A 22,046-nucleotide genomic window follows, 5' to 3' on the forward strand; every position below is an offset into this window, starting at 1 on the left:
CAACATGGGTGGGCAGCGTGTGAAATGCAAGGTTCAGACCTGTAGGTGGCACTGATTTACACGAAGACCCCCGGACTCACTTAATTCAGAGTCATCACTCAGGATGGAGACCAAGGCGATAAATTCACATTAAACTGGGAAGGGAACTGAAATGGGATGCCAGCCTCGAAATATGGGTATAGTAATTGTCCCCTTCACTCTGGACAAAGAAATATATACAGTAATTAGAAAAAAAATGAAAGCATATCAATAAATTTACGTTCAGAAAATGAAGTTGACAGGCCAGTATGTGAAAGAAGAAAGAGCAAGAAAACAATGGATCCTAAATTCAGTAAAGAAGGAGCAGATGGGAATGGAGACACTGGGTCAACAACAAACGCAGGTAAGAATAAAAGTGGACATCAGTGAGTTGTACCCCAATGCTGTCACAAACTTGGGTTGTCTTCATTGGTCCACCAGCTCAGTTTTCTTACTCGGCTCTCAGTATGGCCTCTGGCTAATAAGCAATGGTGCCCTCTAGTGGCTCTTCTAGTCACAGACTTTAGGGTGGCGATCACTGGCCAAGAAATTTGAGTCTGGTATCTCTGCACCCTGAAGCCTCCACCCTGTACCTGGAGTGGACTTAATGGATGTTTGTCATTATTTGTGTGAAATAAACCTCCCATAACTGTAAACTTGAATCTAAATGGGAGCTGCTGCCCTCTAGTGGCTTCTTCTGTCATAACTAAGATGACAGGTAGAGAAGGGTCTCTTGAACAGGTCTACAGGCTTCTAGCCATGGAAGGACAGAACTAAATTGGAGCTGGTGCCCTCAAGTAGCTGCTATTGTCATTGATCAGATCTCAAGGCCAACTTTCCCTGCCTCTTAGGGAGTTGGTGCCCCTATACTGGCTGCTACTGTCATCAATCAGATTTCAAGGCCATTTTTCCCAGCAATTTGAAACTCAATGAGAGCTGGCGCCCCCTAGTGACTCCTCGTGCCATTTACCAGATGACAGGTCTAAAGGCTCCTAGACTGGAAAGCCTAAAGCTAAATGGGAGCTGGTGCCCTCTAGTGGCTCCTTCAGTCATTGATCAGATTTCAAGACCACCTTTCTCGTCCACTCAAAGCTCAATGGGAGCTGGTGCCCTCCAGTGGCTCCTCCTGACATAAATCAGATAACAGTTCTACTCAAGAGCCCGGGTAACCTAAAGCTAAATTGGAGCTGGTGCCCTCTAGTGGCTGCTATTGTCGTCGATCAGATGTCAAGACCACCTTTCCCTGCCCTTTGAATCTGATTGGGAGTTGGTGCCCCTCTACTGGCTGCTACTATCATCGTTCAGATCTCAAGACCACCTTTCTCTTCCACTTGAACCTCAGTTGGAGCTGGTGCCGTCTAGTGGCTGCTCCTCTCATTTTCCTAGATGATAGGTCCACAGATTCCTAGCCTGGGAAACCCAAAGTTAAATAGGAGCTGGTGCCCTCTAGTGGCTCCTCTTGTCATCGATCAGATATCATGACTACCTTTCCCTGCCTCTTGGACCTTCTTGAGAGCTGGTGCCCTCTAGTGGTTGTCCTGATACAGTTCTGACATAGGATGTTGTTCTTCCATGACTCAAAGCTCATGAAGCTGAAGGTGAACTGGTGCGCTCTAATAGTTCATCTCGTAGCAGATGATGTTTGGGAAGGAAGGACTCTTTTTTTTTTTTTGATCCAGAAACTTGAATCTGGCTGGAAGCTGATGAGCTTAGTGTGACCACCTTCTCATGGTTTGAGAAACTTGACTCAAAATTTGAATTGGTGTCCCCAGTGACGGACTAATTACCCTCTTTCGATTGTGATACATGACACTAAAGGGCAGCTGGTGCCCTCTAGTGGCTCCTCCTGTCACTCTGCCGATTTTAGATTCAGCTCCTCTGGCTCAAGACACCTTAAGTTAAAGTGAAGATGGCGCCCTCTAGTGGCCAAATACAGGAGACTAGCTGGAGTCGCTTGAAACTAAAATTGAGCTGGTAGACTGTAAGTGGCGCCACCTGTCACAGGCCAAACATTGGGGATCTGGGAAGGATTGGGATTGAGGGGTTGATAGGGGTGGAGGGTGTGAGCCCCCCCTCCGCACCCACTAGTGGCTGATCTTTTTCCATTGCCTATTTATTTTTAACATAGGGGGGTTAAGTTAAGAAGCGATTAGCAAATCACAATTTGTCATCAAGTGATCTGATAGGATTCAGCATTGCACCCCAGGCCCTCTGCAATGGATCCACTGCACTGTGATGGGGGGGCTGTTCAGAGGAGTCTTTCCGCTCAGATGCAGCATTGCAGCTGCTCCCGGCCCACCACTCCTTTGAAGCTCCCCAGTTCCATTTCAAAAGCGCCGTCCAAAAAGAAGCGGCGACTGTGCGAATCCCAGCGCGATTCAAATGTCAAGACACGCACAGAGTCGGCGGCAGGCGTGAGTGGAATGGGACATTAGAGCTTGGGGCCTGCGGCTGGTGACGGGGGGGGGGGGGGGTGGGGAGCACTTTGGTGTGACGAGGAACAATGCCAGCCTTTGAGGGGACGCCTTCACCAGTCGGCTGACCATCATGATGTAACACTGAAAAATAAGAGAAATGCTCATGTGAAACCAAAGGAACCTTCAGATGACAAATCTGCCAAAGTCACTGAGCAAGGTGACAAAAATGTAGACGGTGGCTTCTTAGGTAGACAATGAAACCGAGACGAATTAGAGGGGCTTGGAGTTGGCGGTTTGTCTGATCTTTATACTTAATTAACATAGCAGGCCAGCAAAGTGTGCCAGTCAGTGGGCACTTAAGAACTAAAGGATGGAATCTGATTGGACTGCAGTCTGGCATTAATAATAATAATAATAATAATAATAATAATAGAGAATAGCTGATTGGCTGAATGTATGGAAGACAGTCTCACGGCTTGGAAATTCAATGATTATTGGGTGCTGCTGGAGCAATGAGTGTATATCATCTATTATATAGTGCCTGTCACATCTATTCATTACCATATTATGTAGTGCCTTATCTACTGATCCATCTATCCTGTCACATCTACAGTATCCATCTATGTGTCATACAGTACCTTTCATATTTGTGTGCTATATAGTGCCTTTCACATTTATCTATCCTATAGTGCCTTTCACATTGATTTGTCACCATATTATATAGTGCCTTATCTATTTATTAACTTACAGTGCCTGTCACATCTGTCCATTTATCTATCTATCATAAAGTACTGATCACATTAATCTACCTATGATGATATTATATAGCGCCTTATCTATCTATTGATTATATAGTGCCTGTCACTTCTGTTATATACTGGTACTGGTCACATGTATCTATCTATCATATAGTTCTTGTCATGTCTAAATGTTTATTACATTATATTGTACCTTTCACGTTCATCTAACATTTAGTATAATATTTAGTACATTTCATATCTGTCACTTTTATCTACCTCTCCATCATACGCTATTTTTCATATTACATATTACCAGTCGGGCGGCACAGTGGCGCAGTGGGTAGCGCTGCTGCCTCGCAGTTGGGAGATCTGGGGACCTGGGTTCGATTCCCGGGTCCTCCCTGCGTGGAGTTTGCATGTTCTCCCCGTGTCTGTTTCCTCCGGGCGCTCCGGTTTCCTTCCACAGTCCAAAGACATGCAGGTTAGGTGCACTGGCGATTCTAAATGGTCCCTAGTGTGTGCTTGGTGTGTGTGTGTGTGTGTGCACGCCCTGTGGTGGGCTGGCACCCTGCCCGGGGTTTGTTTCCTGCCTTGTGCCCTGTGTTGGCTGGGTTTGGCTCCAGCAGACCCCCGTGACCCTGTGTTCGGATTCAGCGGGTTGGAAAATGGATGGATGGATATTACCAGTCACGTGTCTATCTGATCTATTATATAGCGCCTGTCACATCTATGCATTTATCATATAGTAATTTACTTATCTCTGTATTATATAGTGCCTTGACACATTATCTATCCTCTAGTACCTTTCCTATCTATTAAACTCATTTTATTCTATATAGTGCCTTTCCTATTCACCTGTCTCTCTGTTAGTTCCTTATATGTCTAGGTTGCAGACCTCTATAATCAAAAGCACTATTTCGCACAAAAATAAATAAATGTATTTTGAAATGTGACAATAAATGATAACATAAAAGGCCAATAAAAATAATTTAATGTGTCATGAATGATGTTTTTGTTGCTTATTTCCTTATGTATGTACAGTATTTATGTATGTCCCACCACACACAACATGAAATACGCCTCGAAATGTAAATTGTCACTGTCACCTGCCAGAGTTTAAGGGGTGGGCTGCGTTTCGACTGGGGAATCGTCCATGACGCGCATGCGTGAAGTTGTGACTTTGTGCGTGGGACACAAGAGCTGGGGGCCTGCGGCTGATGACAATGTCGACCTTTGATGCGACGCGTTCATGACTCAGCTGACCATCACGCGCCAGCCTTGATGTTAAATCTAAAAACAAAATCCTGCGCGATGTGAGGACTTTAATTAAAGAAAGTGTGAGTTTTCATTTGAAGTGTCTGCTGTAAATGCGGCACTCACTGGCTGAAGGTTTACGTCCGCTGTACCAATCAAAATACAGCATTCGGTAGAACCCGCCCTCTCAACTTTGACAGGTGAAAGTGACAGTTTTCATTTCTTTGCTTATTTCAAGTTTCATGCGTGTCGCTAAAACAAAGTGATGGAACAGTCAGTTAGGAACTGGAGCTGGCATCGGGGTCTCTGTGACAGTGGTCTTTTCACTAGACATGCGAGGAGACAAAAGGAGGCTGATAACACAAAACAAAACGAAGACGCAGACCAGGACAGCATCAGACCCTGGCATCTTCACCACAGAAGCGTGAAGTGGACTAAAGCGGGTCTGAGGAGGTCGTGTTGTTGTTAGTTTTAATTCTTGGCTGTTCTCCACAATGTGACCCTTAGTTGAATGTTATCAGTTTATTTGAGAGGAGACAGTCCGGTTGGGGGATTGAGCCGTCAGCCCCTCCATGGGTCTATTTTGAATGTCTGGGATGAAGTGGGAGGAAGTGAAGAGGACGCGCAGACTCCACACGGGCGGTGCGTTACCCGCAGGGGTGCAAACCCGTTATTGTCGCCTTTAAGGGTCACTAAGTTGTCATTGCATTAATTACAATTCATTTATATTTTCTCGGTCTGCAAATGATGCGTTAACAAATACAAGTCGTACAAAAACGCAGGGATTATTAACAATGGGAGTAAAATTCATTCTTCAACTTCCGCAGGGACCAAGAGTGCAAACACTCGGGTGCAATTAAAGCGAGCAAGTGCGCGCTCGGTATTTGTGTTCAAAAATCAAAAAGACCCCCGAGCGGATCAACACAAACAGGCCGACCCCCCGAGGAGCAGCGTGCTGTGCGGGTGAAGAGCCGCTAATGCGCTCCGGTTCAGCAGGCCGTGAGCTCGGGGCCAGATGGCGGTCGGTGAAGCCTTACATAAGCAGATCTGGCCGCATGTCGACAGTTAAGCTTCAATCACGCACGGCCATTTCAGACGCATCTGATTTCTGTCGCTGTGACCTCTTTTTATTATGACAGCTCACACTCGCCATTGCAGCAGCGCCTATTGACAAACGGAGCGCGAACTGGCGGCTGACACAGTCAGACTGGGCTGCTTACTGTGTTGGTGGTCCGCAACTTTGTTGATGACTTCTAGCAGTCAGCCCTGCGGGCCACACGTTGGCCATCCGCACCACATGTGCGTGCCGCGGAAGGCTGTGGTCACTGGCGCCCCCTGTCTGCCATCCAATGCGCCATGCTGAAGTGAAGCGGACTGGCGGGTCTCTGGACAGTCCTGGCTCCTGAGCATGACAGCCATCACCTGATAGAAGAAAGGGGGCGAGGAGGTCAGCATTTTGAGAGACAGAAATTTAGAATCACCACAGAACACAACAACAGCAAACAAGAACACAAACGGATTGAGAGACGCTCGACACGCAGTCTTCGTAAAATTCTTGCAATGCGCACATCTCAGACACCTGCACTTACATAAGCCAGGGACTCTGCGGGTTTGGCATGAGTGACAGTGAGCGCATGCGTGAGCCTGAAGTGTGTCATTATGGGCTGGCATCATGACCAGGGCTGGTTTGGCTATCTGCTATATAATGCCTTTCACAGTTCTCTATCTATTATATACAGTTAGGTTCATAAATATTTGGACAGAGACAACTTTTTTCTAATTTTGGTTCTGTACATCACCGCAATGAATTTGAAATGAAACAACTCCGATGCAGTTGAAGTGCAGACTTTCAGCTTTAATTCAGTGGGGTGAACAAAACGATTGCATAAAAATGTGAGGCAACTAAAGCATTTTTTGAACACAATCCCTTCATTTCAGGGGCTCAAAAGTAATTGGACAATTGACTCAAAGGCTATTTCATGGCCAGGTGTGGTCAAGTCCGTCGTTATGTCCTAATCAATTAAGCAGATAAATGGCCTGGAGTTGATCTGAGGTGTGGTGCTTGTATGTGGAAGATTTTGCTGTGAGCAGACAACATGCGGTTAAAGGAGCTCTCCATGCAGGTGAAAGAAGCCATCCTTAAGCTGCGAAAACAGAAGAAACCCATCTGAGAAATTACTACAATATTACGAGTGGCAAAATCTACAGTTTGGTACATCCTGAGAAAGAAAGCAAGCACTGGTGAACTCAGCAACGCAAAAAGACCTGGACGTCCACAGAAGACAACAGTGGTGGATGATCGCAGAATCATTTCCATGGTGAAGAGAAACCCCTTCACAACAGCCAACCAAGTGAACAACACTCTCCAGGGCGTCGGCGTATCGATATCCAAGTCTACCATAAAGAGAAGACTGCATGAAAGTAAATACAGAGGGTGCACTGCAAGGTGCAAGCCACTCATAAGCCTCAAGAATAGAAAGGCTAGATTGGACTTTGCTAAAGAACATCTAAAAAAGCCAGCACAGTTCTGGAAAAACATTCTTTGGACAGATGAAACCAAGATCAACCTCTACCAGAATGATGGCAAGAAAAAAGTATGGAGAAGACGTGGAACAGCTCATCATCCAAAGCATAGCACATCATCTGTAAAACACGGTGGAGGGAGGCAGTGTGATGGCTTGGGCGTGCATGGCTGCCAGTGGCACTGGGACACTAGTGTTTATTGATGATGTGACACAGGACAGAAGCAGCCGAATGAATTCTGAGGTGTTCAGAGACATACTGTCTGCTCGAATCCAGCTAAATGACATCAAATTGATTCATGATACAGATGGACAATGACCCAAAACATACAGCCAAAGCAACCCAGGAGTTTATTAAAGCAAAGAGGAAAATTCTTGGATGGCCAAGTCAGTTACCTGATCTTAACCCAACTGAGCAGGCATTTCACTTGTTGAAGACTAAACTTCAGACAGAAAGGCCCACAAACAAACAGCAACTGAAAGCCGCTGCAGTAAAGGCCTGGCAGAGCATTAAAAAGGAGGAAACCCAACATCTGGTGATGTCCAGGAGTTCAAGACTTCAGGCTGTCATTGCCAGCAAAGGGTTTTCAACCAAGTATTAGAAATGAACATTTGATTTCCAGTTATTTAATTTGTCCAATTACTTTTGAGCCCCTGAAATGAAGGGATTGTGTTCAAAAAATGCTTTAGTTGCCTCACATTTTTATGCAATCGTTTTGTTCACCCCACTGAATTAAAGCTGAAAGTCTGCACTTCAACTGCATCGGAGTTGTTTCATTTAAAATTCATTGTGGTCATGTACAGAACCAAAATGAGAAAAACGTTGTCTCCGTCTAAATATTTATGGACCTAACTGTAGTTCCTTTCACATCTGTCTGTTATGGAGTACTGGTCACATAGATCTATTATATAGTGCCTTATCTACGTATTATATGGTGTCTATTGTATAGTGCCTTTCATATGTGTTATATAGTACCGGTCACATCTATGTATCCATCTATCTGTTATGTACTACAGGCCACACCCATTATATAGTTCCTCTCAAATCTATGTATCTACCTATTATATAGGGCTTGTGACACCTATTACTGTATATAATGCTGTATCTCTACATTATAAAGTAACTGACACATCTGTCTATCATGTAGTACATCTCACATTTGTCTGTTATATACAGCCTGTCATGTCTGTGTACCCAGCTATTATATAGTACCTTCCATTTCTATCCATCCATCCATTTTCCAACCCGCTGAATCCAAACACAGGGTCACGGGGGTCTGCTGGAGCCAATCCCAGCCAACACAGGGCACAAGGCAGGAAACAATCCTGGGCACGGTGCCAACCCACCGCACCTTCCATTTCTATCCGTTATATAATTAAAGTTGCATATATTTATGATATAGTGCCTATCATAGCTATGTATCTACCTAGGGATTTTGACCTGTTTTATATAATGCCTTATCTCTACATTATATACTAACTGATACATCTATTATATAGTGCCTTTCATATCTGTTATACAGTATAGGTCACGTCTATTTGTTATATAGTGCATGCCACATCTACTTGTCAATTATATAGTACCTTTGATATCTGTCACATAGTACAAGTCACGTCTATCGTTGTGACTGTCACTTATATGTATCCAGCTATTATATAGCGCCTATCATAGCTATGTATCTATCCATTAAAGAGGAGCTTGTGACACCTGTTATATAATGCCTCATCTGTGTATTATATAGTGCCTGCCATGTGTGTGTATTATATAGTACCTTTGATATTTGTTATACTGTATAGCAGATCTATGTACGTCACTTCTCTCTTTCTGTGTCTCTGTTATATTGTGCCTTTCCTTTATATATGTACAGTGGTGTGAAAAACTATTTGCCCCCTTCCTGATTTCTTATTCTTTTGCATGTTTGTCACACAAAATGTTTCTGATCATCAAACACATTTAACCATTAGTCAAATATAACACAAGTAAACACAAAATGCAGTTTTTAAATGATGGTGTTTATTATTTAGGGAGAAAAAAAATCCAAACCTACATGGCCCTGTGTGAAAAAGTAATTGCCCCCTTGTTAAAAAATAACGTAACTGTGGTGTATCACACCTGAGTTCAATTTCCGTAGCCACCCCCAGGCCTGATTACTGCCACACCTGTTTCAATCAAGAAATCACTTAAATAGGAGCTGCCTGACACAGAGAAGTAGACCAAAAGCACCTCAAAAGCTAGACATCATGCCAAGATCCAAAGAAATTCAGGAACAAATGAGAACAGAAGTAATTGAGATCTATCAGTCTGGTAAAGGTTATAAAGCCATTTCTAAAGCTTTGGGACTCCAGCGAACCACAGTGAGAGCCATTATCCACAAATGGCAAAAACATGGAACAGTGGTGAACCTTCCCAGGAGTGGCCGGCCGACCAAAATTACCCCAAGAGCGCAGAGACGACTCATCCGAGAGGTCACAAAAGACCCCAGGACAACGTCTAAAGAACTGCAGGCCTCACTTGCCTCAATTAAGGTCAGTGTTCACGACTCCACCATAAGAAAGAGACTGGGCAAAAACGGCCTGCATGGCAGATTTCCAAGACGCAAACCACTGTTAAGCAAAAAGAACATGAGGGCTCGTCTCAATTTTGCTAAGAAACATCTCAATGATTGCCAAGACTTTTGGGAAAATACCTTGTGGACTGATGAGTCAAAAGTTGAACTTTTTGGAAGGCAAATGTCCCGTTACATCTGGCGTAAAAGGAACACAGCATTTCAGAAAAAGAACATCATACCAACAGTAAAATATGGTGGTGGTAGTGTGATGGTCTGGGGTTGTTTTGCTGCTTCAGGACCTGGAAGGCTTGCTGTGATAGATGGAACCATGCATTCTACTGTCTACCAAAAAATCCTGAAGGAGAATGTCCGGCCATCTGTTCGTCAACTCAAGCTGAAGCGATCTTGGGTGCTGCAACAGGACAATGACCCAAAACACACCAGCAAATCCACCTCTGAATGGCTGAAGAAAAACAAAATGAAGACTTTGGAGTGGCCTAGTCAAAGTCCTGACCTGAATCCAATTGAGATGCTATGGCATGACCTTAAAAAGGCGGTTCATGCTAGAAAACCCTCAAATAAAGCTGAATTACAACAATTTTGCAAAGATGAGTGGGCCAAAATTCCTCCAGAGCGCTGTAATAGACTCATTGCAAGTTATCGCAAACGCTTGATTGCAGTTATTGCTGCTAAGGGTGGCCCAACCAGTTATTAGGTTCAGGGGGCAATTACTTTTTCACACAGGGCCATGTAGGTTTGGATTTTTTTTTCTCCCTAAATAATAAAAACCACCATTTACAAACTGCATTTTGTGTTTACTTGTGTTATATTTGACTAATGGTTAAATGTGTTTGATGATCAGAAACATTTTGTGTGACAAACATGCAAAAGAATAAGAAATCAGGAAGGGGGCAAATAGTTTTTCACACCACTGTATATATATTATGAATATATAGTGTTGTGGAACAAACGAGCTTCACTCTTTGTTTAGGTGCAAAAGTGCCAAGATTTCCTTAGAAATAATAAAAAGAACTGCAGGGGGAATTCACACACTATGAACATCTGAATCCCCCTTTGTGAATGTCACAAGATGCCTTTCATAACACAGCCCATGTTGGTCCATGACATGTCCTGCACGCAGACCCCACAGGCAAAGCAGCAGCATTACACTTTGATCAGTTGAATTACAAAACATGTTCCATGTCAGTAAAAGGTGGGTTTGTATTCCAGCTCATAGGGGGTCTCCGGGGAGGGCAGTTAAATAAGCCCACCAATAAAACCTGATAACATCGAGGAGGATCACAGAGCTCAGAGTCACAGAATGCAACTAGATGTGCTTCACAGTCTGTGGACGGGCTACCTGCCTCACGCTGGATTTTCTTTCCCACTGTCAATCCCACTTTATTCTAGATAGCGCCTTTCTTATCCATCGATTTATGGTATTGTTTCTTTTATGTCTATTGGTTATGTAGTGCCATTCATTGTGGAGGAATGTTTACCTTAGGGTGGCACGGTGGTGCAGTGGGTAGCGCTGCTGCCTCGCAATTAGGAGACCTGTGGTTCGCTTCCCGGGTCCTCCCTGCGTGGAGTTTGCATGTTCTCCCCGTGTCTGCATGGCTTTCCTCCCACAGTCCAAAGTCATGCAGGTTGGGTGCATTGGTGATCCTAAATTGTCCCTACTGTGTGTTTGGTGTGTAGGTGTGCGTGTGCCCTGCGGTGGGCTGGTGCCCTGCCCGGGGATTGTCTCCTGCCTTGCTCCCAGTGTTGGCTGGGATTGGCTCCAGCAGACCCCCGTGACCCTGTAGTTAGGATATAGCAGCTTGGATGATGGATGGATGGAATGTTTATCTATAATATAGTGCTTATCTATTGTATCGTGCCGATCACATTTATCTATTAAATAGTGCTTTGTTTATCTGATATATAGCACCTTTTTATGAATCTATCTGTTAAATGGAGCCTTTGTAATGTACAGTATCTGTTTATTAATTTTACAGTGACGTTCCCCATCTATATATTATATGGTGCCCATCAAGTCTATTCTTAAGGTGACTTTCTCAATCTATCTATCTATTATATAGTGCCTTTCACTTTATCTATTTGTCTATCTATTGTATAGAGCCTTTCACTCTGTCTATTATACTGTGCTTTTCACTTTATCTGTCTGTCTATCATATAGTGCCTTTCACTCTTTTATATTGTACCTTTCACTTTATCTATCTATTTATCATATAGTGCCTTTCACTCTGTCTGTCTGTCTATCTATTATATAGTCAATGCACGATCTCACAGATCTCACAGATTGGAAGAGCTTAATAAAGTATCTATCTGTGACTGACAGACTATGGAGAAAGGCTTTAGCATGCCAAGAGCGAATCAAATAAATAGATAGATACTTTATTAATCCCAAGGGGAAATTCCCATACTCCAGCAGCAGCATACTGATACAAAAAACAATATTAAATTAGAGAGTGATAAAAAATGTAGGTAAAAACAGACAATAACTTTGTATAATGTTAATGTTTACCCCCCCAGTGGAATTGAAGAGTCGCATAGTGTGGGTGAGGATCGATCTCCTCAGTCTGTCAGTGGAGCAGGACGGTGACAGCAGTCTGTCACTGAAGCTGCTCCTCTGTCTGGAGATGATCCTGTTCAGTGGATGCAGTGGATTCTCCATGATTGATAGGAGCCTGCTCAGCGCCCGTCGCTCTGCCACAGATGTCAAACTGTCCAGCTCTGTGCCTACAATAGAGCCTGCCTTCCTCACCAGTTTGTCCAGGCGTGAGGCGTCCCTCTTCTTAATGCTGCCCTCGCAGCACACCACTGCGTAGAAGAGGGCGTGCACCACAACCGTCTGATAGAACATCTGCAGCATCTTATTGCAGATGTTGAAGGACGCCAGCCTTCTAAGGAAGTATAGTCGGCTCTGTCCTCTCTTACACAGAGCATCAGTATTGGCAGTCCAGTCCAATTTATCACCCAGCTTCACTCCCAGGTATTTATAGGTCTGCACCATCTGCACACAGTCACCTCTGATGATCACGGGGTCCATGAGGGGCCTGGTCCTCCTAAAATCCACCACCATCTCCTTGGTTTTGCTGCTGTTCAGGTGTAGGTGGTTTGAGTCGCACCATTTAACAAAGTCCTTGATTAGGTTCCTATACTCCTCCTTCTGCCCACTCCTGATGCAGCCCACGATAGCAGTGTCGTCAGCGAATTTTTGCACGTGGCAGGACTCTGAGTTGTATTGGAAGTCCGATGTATGGTGAAGCAACTTGCAGAAGTTGATTTACATGATACAACGAAGAAGAAGAAGAAGAAGAAGAATGACAGCTCCGTCCATCCATCCATTATCCAACCCGCTATATCCTATCTACAGGGTCACGGGGGTCTGCTGGAGCAACACAGCATCTCAGCCAACACAGGGTGCAAGGCAGGAAACAAACCCCGGGCAGGGTGCCAGCCCACCGCAGGGCACACACACCCACCAAGCACATACTAGGGACAATTTAGGATCGCCAATGCACCTAACCTGCATGTCTTTGGACTGTGGGAGGAAACCCACGCAGACACGGGGAGAACATGCAAACTCCACGCAGGGAGGACCTGGGAAGCGAACTTGGGTCATGACAGCTCCGGCCTCCACAACGTTGTTAGAGTCCACGTCTTTCTTATGGCAAACTGCACAGACAAAAAAAACAAGAAGGTGGCAACGGCTGCTGTGTGAGAAGTGGATTATGTGAGACGAAAAAAAGACGAATGACAGCTGTGGCATCCGATGGGCACAACCTGCTGGGTACTTGTGAGCTTCTGGGGCTGGAGCCTCAATCTTGGGAGAACCGGAGGTCCAAATAAAAACACAAGGATCAATAAGTTTAGAAGATGAAAGGCCACCTTAATGCAGTAGTGAGGAGACCACACAACTATAACGAAGGCGTAATTCTGTTATCATCACTGCACACACTGCAGGTAAGGAAAGGACTGGCAGATGGGCACGTGCCAGCCGGCAGCTTCACAACACTTCCATGCCAGACCTTCAAGTGTCTGCTCCTCCGAAGGGTCTATTTATAAATGCTATTGAAGATAAGTGAGAGAAACGGAGCGCAATGGAGAGGCCACATCTGATTCCCTCTCCACACTTTCTATAGGGATTCCTACAAAGAAAATAAAAAAAAAAATAATCTCCGCCTAATAATCCGCTGATTGAATGCTTCTGCATTTCCAACCTTTGCTCACTTGGAGTATTTTGTTCTTGTTCTTAACTTTAACGGAGACACACACACAAATATATAAAAAATAAAAAAGAAAAAAGGTGGTATTTGCAAAAGTTTTGGCACCCTGCTGAGAACGTCGTATCACCACCTGGGCAAAAACCATCATTGCTTTCAAATGTTGTTTTCTTTAAAGTTTGTTTACTTCAAATGTCAACAAAATAATTAAAATTAGCCAGAAGTGTCCAAACTTTAGCATGGAACTCTTGTGTGTGTGTGTTTCATATGTATCGTGACAGACAGCTGGCATCCTTACCCGGCCAGGATGCCCATGAGATGGACGGATCGGGGATGGCTGCTTCTTTAGGGCACTACCTCCCCAAGAACACTAGATGGCAGCTTCCCTGGGTTGCAGTGGTGCCCCGGATTCCCACAGGGCATCATGGGATTTGAAGTTCTTTACCTCTACCTCAGCCCTATTGGGTTCCATGGGTGCCGCCAGGGGGTGCTGCAAGAACTGAGGAGCCCTATGGCATGGGGTTTCCACCTCACCTGGAAGTGCTTACAGACTATATGGGCAGAAGCAACATAAAAGGAGGTTGCCAGCCTCACAGAGACGAGCCAGAGTTGGGTTGAAGGTGGACAAAGCTTGTGGGGAGGAGCGGAGGCGGCAGCAACCAAGATAGGAAGGAAGGAAGGAAGAAGGATGAGTGTGTGCCACTGTGCTTCTGCATAGTTGTGGCTGTGGTAGAAAACGTTTGAGGGAAGACTTTTTCACAGTCAAAGGGATTTTGTGTTTTAAGCTTGTGCCCGTGCCTGTGGTGTTGGGTGTTTGGGGAGCTGGAGTGCCCACTACTGTTCACAGTATATATAGTCGTGTCTCACTTAATGATGGCATTAGGTTCTGACCAGTGCATTGTCAGTTGACTTCATTGTTAACTTTATTGATGCATATTAATGGGGCAGGGCGGGGCCTCCGAGTCGAATGTCATTTTCTCCGTGTTAACTTTATATATGAAGTTCTGTTTATCTATCTACTAGCCGTCCACCGCAGCTCTGCCCGTGTAGTAGTGAAACAGGAACAACTTATAAACAAAAAGGTATCGCTAGCTAAGCGGAGGAAGGTTATGCTCTAAAACGCAGAGTTACAGCGACTCGAATGGAAGCTGGCACGTGAGTGAGGAGGGCACTGCCCGGCTCTCCATTCCTGACGTCACGCTCCTCTCGGCATGCAGCCTCTGTCTCGGATCGGCGCGAATATATCGCTCCTGCAAGCGAACTGTGAGTCTTAGTGCCATGAGAGAAGTCGCAAAGTCAACCGGAATGTTCAAGCAAATTCTAGAAAACAACCCGCTCTAAATCCGTTAAGTAGTCCTCTTGTGAAAAGTGGACAGACATACAAACAGGCAGACTTTGGATTTTTATATATACAGTGCATCTGTAAAGTATTCACAGCGCATCAATTTGTCCACATTTTGTTATGTTACAGCCTTATTCCAAAATGGATTAAATTCATTTTTTTCCTCAGAATTCTACACACAACACCCCATAACGACAATGTGAAAAACGTTTACTTGAAGTTTTTGCAAATTTATTAAAAATAAAAAAACTGAGAAATCCCAGGTACATACAGTGGTGTGAAAAACTATTTGCCCCCTTCCTGATTTCTTATTCTTTTGCATGTTTGTCACACAAAATGTTTCTGATCATCAAACACATTTAACCATTAGTCAAATATAACACAAGTAAACACAAAATGCAGTTTTTAAATGATGGTTTTTATTATTTAGGGAGAAAAAAAATCCAAACCTACATGGCCCTGTGTGAAAAAGTAATTGCCCCCCTTGTTAAAAAATAACCTAACTGTGGTGTATCACACCTGAGTTCAATTTCCGTAGCCACCCCCAGGCCTGATTACTGCCACACCTGTTTCAATCAAGAAATCACTTAAATAGGAGCTGCCTGACACAGAGAAGTAGACCAAAAGCACCTCAAAAGCTAGACATCATGCCAAGATCCAAAGAAATTCAGGAACAAATGAGAACAGAAGTAATTGAGATCTATCAGTCTGGTAAAGGTTATAAAGCCATTTCTAAAGCTTTGGGACTCCAGCGAACCACAGTGAGAGCCATTATCCACAAATGGCAAAAACATGGAACAGTGGTGAACCTTCCCAGGAGTGGCCGGCCGACCAAAATTACCCCAGGAGCGCAGAGACAACTCATCCGAGAGGTCACAAAAGACCCCAGGACAACGTCTAAAGAACTGCAGGCCTCACTTGCCTCAATTAAGGTCAGTGTTCACGACTCCACCATAAGAAAGAGACTGGGCAAAAACGGCCTGCATGGCAGATTTCCAAGACGCAAACTACTGTTAAGCAAAAAGAACATTAGGGCTCGTCTCAATTTTGCTAAGAAACATCTCAATGATTGCCAAGACTTTTGGGAAAATACCTTGTGGACTGATGAGTCAAAAGTTGAACTTTTTGGAAGGCAAATGTCCCGTTACATCTGGCGTAAAAGGAACACAGCATTTCAGAAAAAGAACATCATACCAACAGTAAAATATGGTGGTGGTAGTGTGATGGTCTGGGGTTGTTTTGCTGCTTCAGGACCTGGAAGGCTTGCTGTGATAGATGGAACCATGAATTCTACTGTCTACCAAAAAATCTTGAAGAAGAATGTCCGGCCATCTGTTCGTCAACTCAAGCTGAAGCGATCTTGGGTGCTGCAACAGGACAATGACCCAAAACACACCAGCAAATCCACCTCTGAATGGCTGAAGAAAAACAAAATGAAGACTTTGGAGTGGCCTAGTCAAAGTCCTGACCTGAATCCAATTGAGATGCTATGGCATGACTTTAAAAAGGCGGTTCATGCTAGAAAACCCTCAAATAAAGCTGAATTACAACAATTTTGCAAAGATGAGTGGGCCAAAATTCCTCCAGAGCGCTGTAATAGACTCATTGCAAATTATCGCAAACGCTTGATTGCAGTTATTGCTGCTAAGGGTGGCCCAACCAGTTATTAGGTTCAGGGGGCAATTACTTTTTCACACAGGGCCATGTAGGTTTGGATTTTTTTTTCTCCCTAAATAATAAAAACCACCATTTACAAACTGCATTTTGTGTTTACTTGTGTCATATTTGACTAATGGTTAAATGTGTTTGATGATCAGAAACATTTTGTGTGACAAACATGCAAAAGAATAAGAAATCAGGAAGGGGGCAAATAGTTTTTCACACCACTGTATATATTCACAGCCTTTGCCATGAAGCTCCAAATTGAGCTCAGGTGCGTCCTGTTTCCCCTGATCATCCTTGAGATGTTTCTGCAGCTTCATTGGAGTCCACCTGTGGTAAATTCAGTTGACTGGACATGATTTGGAAAGGCACACACCTGTCTATAGAAGGTCCCACAGCTGACAGTTCATGTCAGAGCACAAACCAAGCATGAAGTCAAAGGAATTGTCTGTAGACCTCCAAGACAGGATTGTCTCAACGCACAAATCTGGGGAAGGTTACAGAAAAATTTCTGCTGCTTTGAAGGTCCCAATGAGCACAGTGGCCTCCATCATCCATAAGTGGAAGAAGTTCAAAACCACCAGGACTCTTCCTAGAGCTGGCCGGCCATCTAAACTGAGCGATCGGGGGAGAAGGGCCTTAGTCAGGGAGGTGACCAAGAACCCGATGGTCACTCTGTCAGAGCTCCAGAGGTCCTCTGTGGAGAGAGGAGAACCTTCCAGAAGGACAACCATCTCTGCAGCAATCCACCAATCAGGCCTGTATGGTAGAGTGGCCAGACGGAAGCCACTCCTTAGTAAAAGGCACATGGCAGCCCACCTGGACTTTGCCAAAAGGCACCTGAAGGACTCTCAGACCATGAGAAAGAAAATTCTCTGGTCTGATGAGACAAAGATTGAACTCTTTGGTGTGAATGCCAGGCGTTACGTTTGGAGGAAACCAGGCACCGCTCATCACCAGGCCAATACCATCCCTACAGTGAAGCATGGTGGTGGCAGCATCACGCTGTGGGGATGTTTTTCAGCAGCAGGGACTGGGAGACTAGTCAGGATAAAGGGAAAGATGACTGCAGCAATGTACAGAGACATCCTGGATGAAAACCTGCTCCAGAGCGCTCTTGACCTCAGACTGGGGCGACGGTTCATCTTTCAGCAGGACAATGACCCTAAGCACACAGCCAAGATATCAAAGGAGTGGCTTCAGGACAACTCTGTGAATGTCCTTGAGTGGCCCAGCCAGAGCCCAGACTTGAATCCGATTGAACATCTCTGGAGAGATCTGAAAATGGCTGTGCACCGACGCTTCCCATCCAACCTGATGGAGCTTGAGAGGTGCTGCAAAGAGGAATGGGTGAAACTGGCCAAGGATAGGTGTGCCAAGCTTGTGGCATCATATTCAAAAAGATTTGAGGCTGGAATTGCTGCCAAAGGTGCATCGACAAAGTATTGAGCAAAGGCTGTGAATACTTATGTACATGGGATTTCTCCGTTTTTTTATTTTTTAATAAATTTGCAAAAACCTCAAGTAATCTTTTTTCACGTTCTCATTATGGGGTGTTGTGTGCAGAATTCTGAGGAAAAAAATGAATTTAATCCATTTTGGAATAAGGCTGTAACATAACAAAATGTGGAAAAAGTGATGCACTGTGAATACTTTCAGGATGCACTGTATAGAGATGTATAGAAGGTGCCACGTATACACCTGTCCTGACATAATCTAACCTCAAGTAACCTAACTTAACATTAGCATAATAGAAACATCACATAATTATTGAAATACAGTAATAAAAATATATTAATAACAATGTTAATACTGTAATATGACAGCTTATGATGGAATTTCAACATTATTCAAACTCCACCGTTAAAGCAGGACATCTTAAATTGGGATGTTTTGATTCAACAACAACATTTATTTCTATAGCACATTTTCATACAGATGATGTACAGTAGCTCAAAGTGCTTTACGTGATGAAGAAAGAGCAAAAAAAAAGACAAAATAAGAATTAAAATCAGAGAACACTAATTAACACAGAATAAAAGTAAGGTCCGATGGCCAGGGAGGACAGAAAAAACAAGACAACTCCAGACGGCTGGAGAAAAAATAAATCTGCAGGGGTCCTGAGGCCACGAGACCACCAACCCAGCTCCCTCTAGGCATTCTACCGAACATCAATGACATCAATCAGTCCTCATGGTATTCAGGGTTCTCATGGAAGGACTTGATGATGATGGTCATATGGACTTCTGGCCTTTCAATCTATCAATGAAGGATTCGAGTCATGACTCTGTGTGTGTATATACGTATCTCTGTATTACAGGGGTTCTCAATGTCGGTCCTGGGGGCCCACTGTGGCTTCAGGTTTTTGTTCCAACCGGATTCCTAATCAGTAACAACATCTGATAACACTGAGCTCAATTAATTAGCAGACATTTTTTTTTTCTCTTCACTTATTCTTCATTAAGAAAGCACCACAGCATGTTTTACATTTATAAGACATTTAGGAATATTTCTGCTTTTGCTTAACAACCTTTTGTTGATTTCATTCTATTTTGCCCTTTCTCTGTGCAGTTTGCTCCCTTCATTGTATCCTAATAATGAAAACCAGCAGAGCAGACAGCCAGGCAAACAACAAGGCTGCAGCTACTTCAGCGTTAGACCCACTAATTAGAAAATAATGAATTAATTAACCACGGTGGGCTGGCACCCTGCCCAGGATTGGTTCCTGCCTTGTGCCCTGTGTTGGCTGGGATTGGCTCCAGCAGATCCCCGTGACCGTGTGTTTGGATTCAGCGGGTTGGAAAATGGATGGATGGATGGATGGGTGCATCTTACTTTCGTTTTTGAACGGACAGGTATCCGACACCAATGGGAGAGTGCAGAATGAGCCAACATACTGGCACTGTTCCTGAAAGGTGACGTACAGCGGACTTATTATGACCTCGGAGAGGAAGCTCCTGTGATCTACAATACCCTGAAGACAAAGGTCCTGAAGCGCCATGGTGTTTTGGCAGACCAACAGGAGTGGAGATTTGACCTGGAGTGGCCATCTTGCCCACAAGCATATTACATCTAGGGTAAGGCAGGGCGCTGGCTAAGACCAGATATTAGCAACTGCAAACAGGTTGTTGAACAGGTGGCCTGTGACCGGTTATTAAATGCCCTCCCCAACTTCCTTGCCCAGCTGGTGTGCTAAAAAGCGTATAAGAACATGGATGCACTGGTTGAAACACTGCAGAGACACTGCGTGGCTTACAAATCTAAGCAATCAGAATGGTCCACTCATCAAGCCCGTACAGAACGTGTCACCCACTTTGAGCCCAACTGCCACAACACAGAGCCGGCGACCAAGCGTAAAGAGAAGCACAACCCTGGCCGGCACAGTTTCAAGTTCAGTGAGGCTGGACACACCATCCCAAATTGTCTGCAGGTCACCGATGGACTGCAGCTGGGCAATGGATAGGAGGAAGCTAGAGAGGTGTTGGTGAATGAGAATAGGGTTACAGCACTAATAGATTCTGGCAGCAACATTCCTATTGTCACTCACCATTTTGTTCTACCTCAACAATGGCTTAAAGAAAAGACTAGAATTCACAAGGAAACTCGGTGGTATGGGTCTGCCACTTGCATCATCAATTATGAAAACACCTTAAGGGCAATGCGAGTGGAGGTCATTTGAAGCCCCCCTTACTCCATGATACTGGAGCATGACTGGGCAGGAAGTGAAAGTGGTAGAATATCTTCCACTGCGGTGAAATCTTTGGGACCAGTCATGGACGGAGTTGATCCATCTCAAACTGTCTACACAGCCGGCCACAAGGACTTCGGTGGCGACTCAGAATGAAGCATCTAAAGACTGCAGTATATCATCCCCAATCTGACAGCCTCATAAAGCGGTTTAACCAGACCCTCAAAGAGATGTTATGTAAGGTGGTCAGCAAGGATGGGAGCAACTGGGATCATCTGCTCCCCCTCGTACTTTTTGCCTATCAGGAGGACCCCCAAGCCCTTTATGGGGTTTTTCCCTTTTTGAATTATTGTATGGATGATAACCCTGGAACATATGGAGCATCCTAAAATTCTGGTGGGAAGAAAAGGCCCTCCTGTCCTCGAATATTTTATAACACCGGAGGCTTTGGCGCCTGCTCACTTCGCTTGCCAACCCCCCCGTGCCTATGCTACACGCTAGCCTCTTTGCGGTTCTGGCGCTCACATATGGGGATGCAGATGTACAATTTAATCAGATTTTTATGGGAATTGTTACATATGCATAACAGAACTAACGGGTGTCCCACTCGGGAGTACAACTTTAAAAATGCGAATTACTCGCGAACATAAAGGCGAGCTGTAAGAACTGAACATACCTGTATTTAGTGGAAAACAAGTCCACATTACAAAAGGTGCTGAAAATGTCCTCCCCCATTGTCCACGCACAAGGAAACGCGACGCTCCATATTTGAGAATGTCCTCTGCAACATGCCACTGTCGATGGAAACAATTTCACACTCGATGTTTGCTTTCAGTTGCTCGATGGTCCTGGGTTTGCTTGCATAAATCTTGCCCTTTAAATATCCCCATAGAAAAAAATCTGGGGGAGTTAAACCGGGCGATCGAGGTGGCCACAAACCTTTCGAGATCACCCGGTCTCCAAAAAACGATCGGATCTCTTCCATACTGGCATGAGAGGTATGGCACATTGCCCCGTCCTGTTGGAAGTAACCTTCTTGAAGTTCGTAGTGGTCCAGTTGTTTCACAAATTCGTCAAATATGGACAAGTATTGGTCGGTGTTCACAGTCTCTTCAAAGAAAATTGGACCAATGATCCGAGAACAAGAAATCGCGCACCACACTCCGATCTTCTGATCATGTAAGGGAGACTCGTGCAAGCCATGGGGATTTTGCGAGGCCCATGTACGGGTGTTTTGTGAGTTTACTTAACCAGAGAGATGAAACCACACTTCATCAGTGAACCAAGTGATGTCTAGCAGTATTGCATTTAGGGAAAAAAATTGAAGGAACCATTGGCAGTATGTCACGCGTTTCTGAAGAACCGGCGCTTTCAACTTGTGAACAGATGTGATGCGGTATGGCTTGATTTTCCCTTTCTTGGCGGCTCGTTGAGTACCCGGTTTCTTGAGCTAACCGACGTAATGATTTTGTTGGGGAATTTTTCAAACGGTCCGTAACATCTTGCACAGTCTGATCGGACATCCAAGGTCGTCCTCCAGAATGCTGATCAACCAGGCTTCCCGTCGCCTCCAACTTTTTGGCCAATTTTGTGATGGTTCTGAAGGTAGGCGGGCTTCTCCCTCC

This window comes from Erpetoichthys calabaricus, chromosome 9 (assembly GCF_900747795.2).
Source record: "Erpetoichthys calabaricus chromosome 9, fErpCal1.3, whole genome shotgun sequence".
NCBI lineage: Eukaryota > Metazoa > Chordata > Cladistia > Polypteriformes > Polypteridae > Erpetoichthys > Erpetoichthys calabaricus.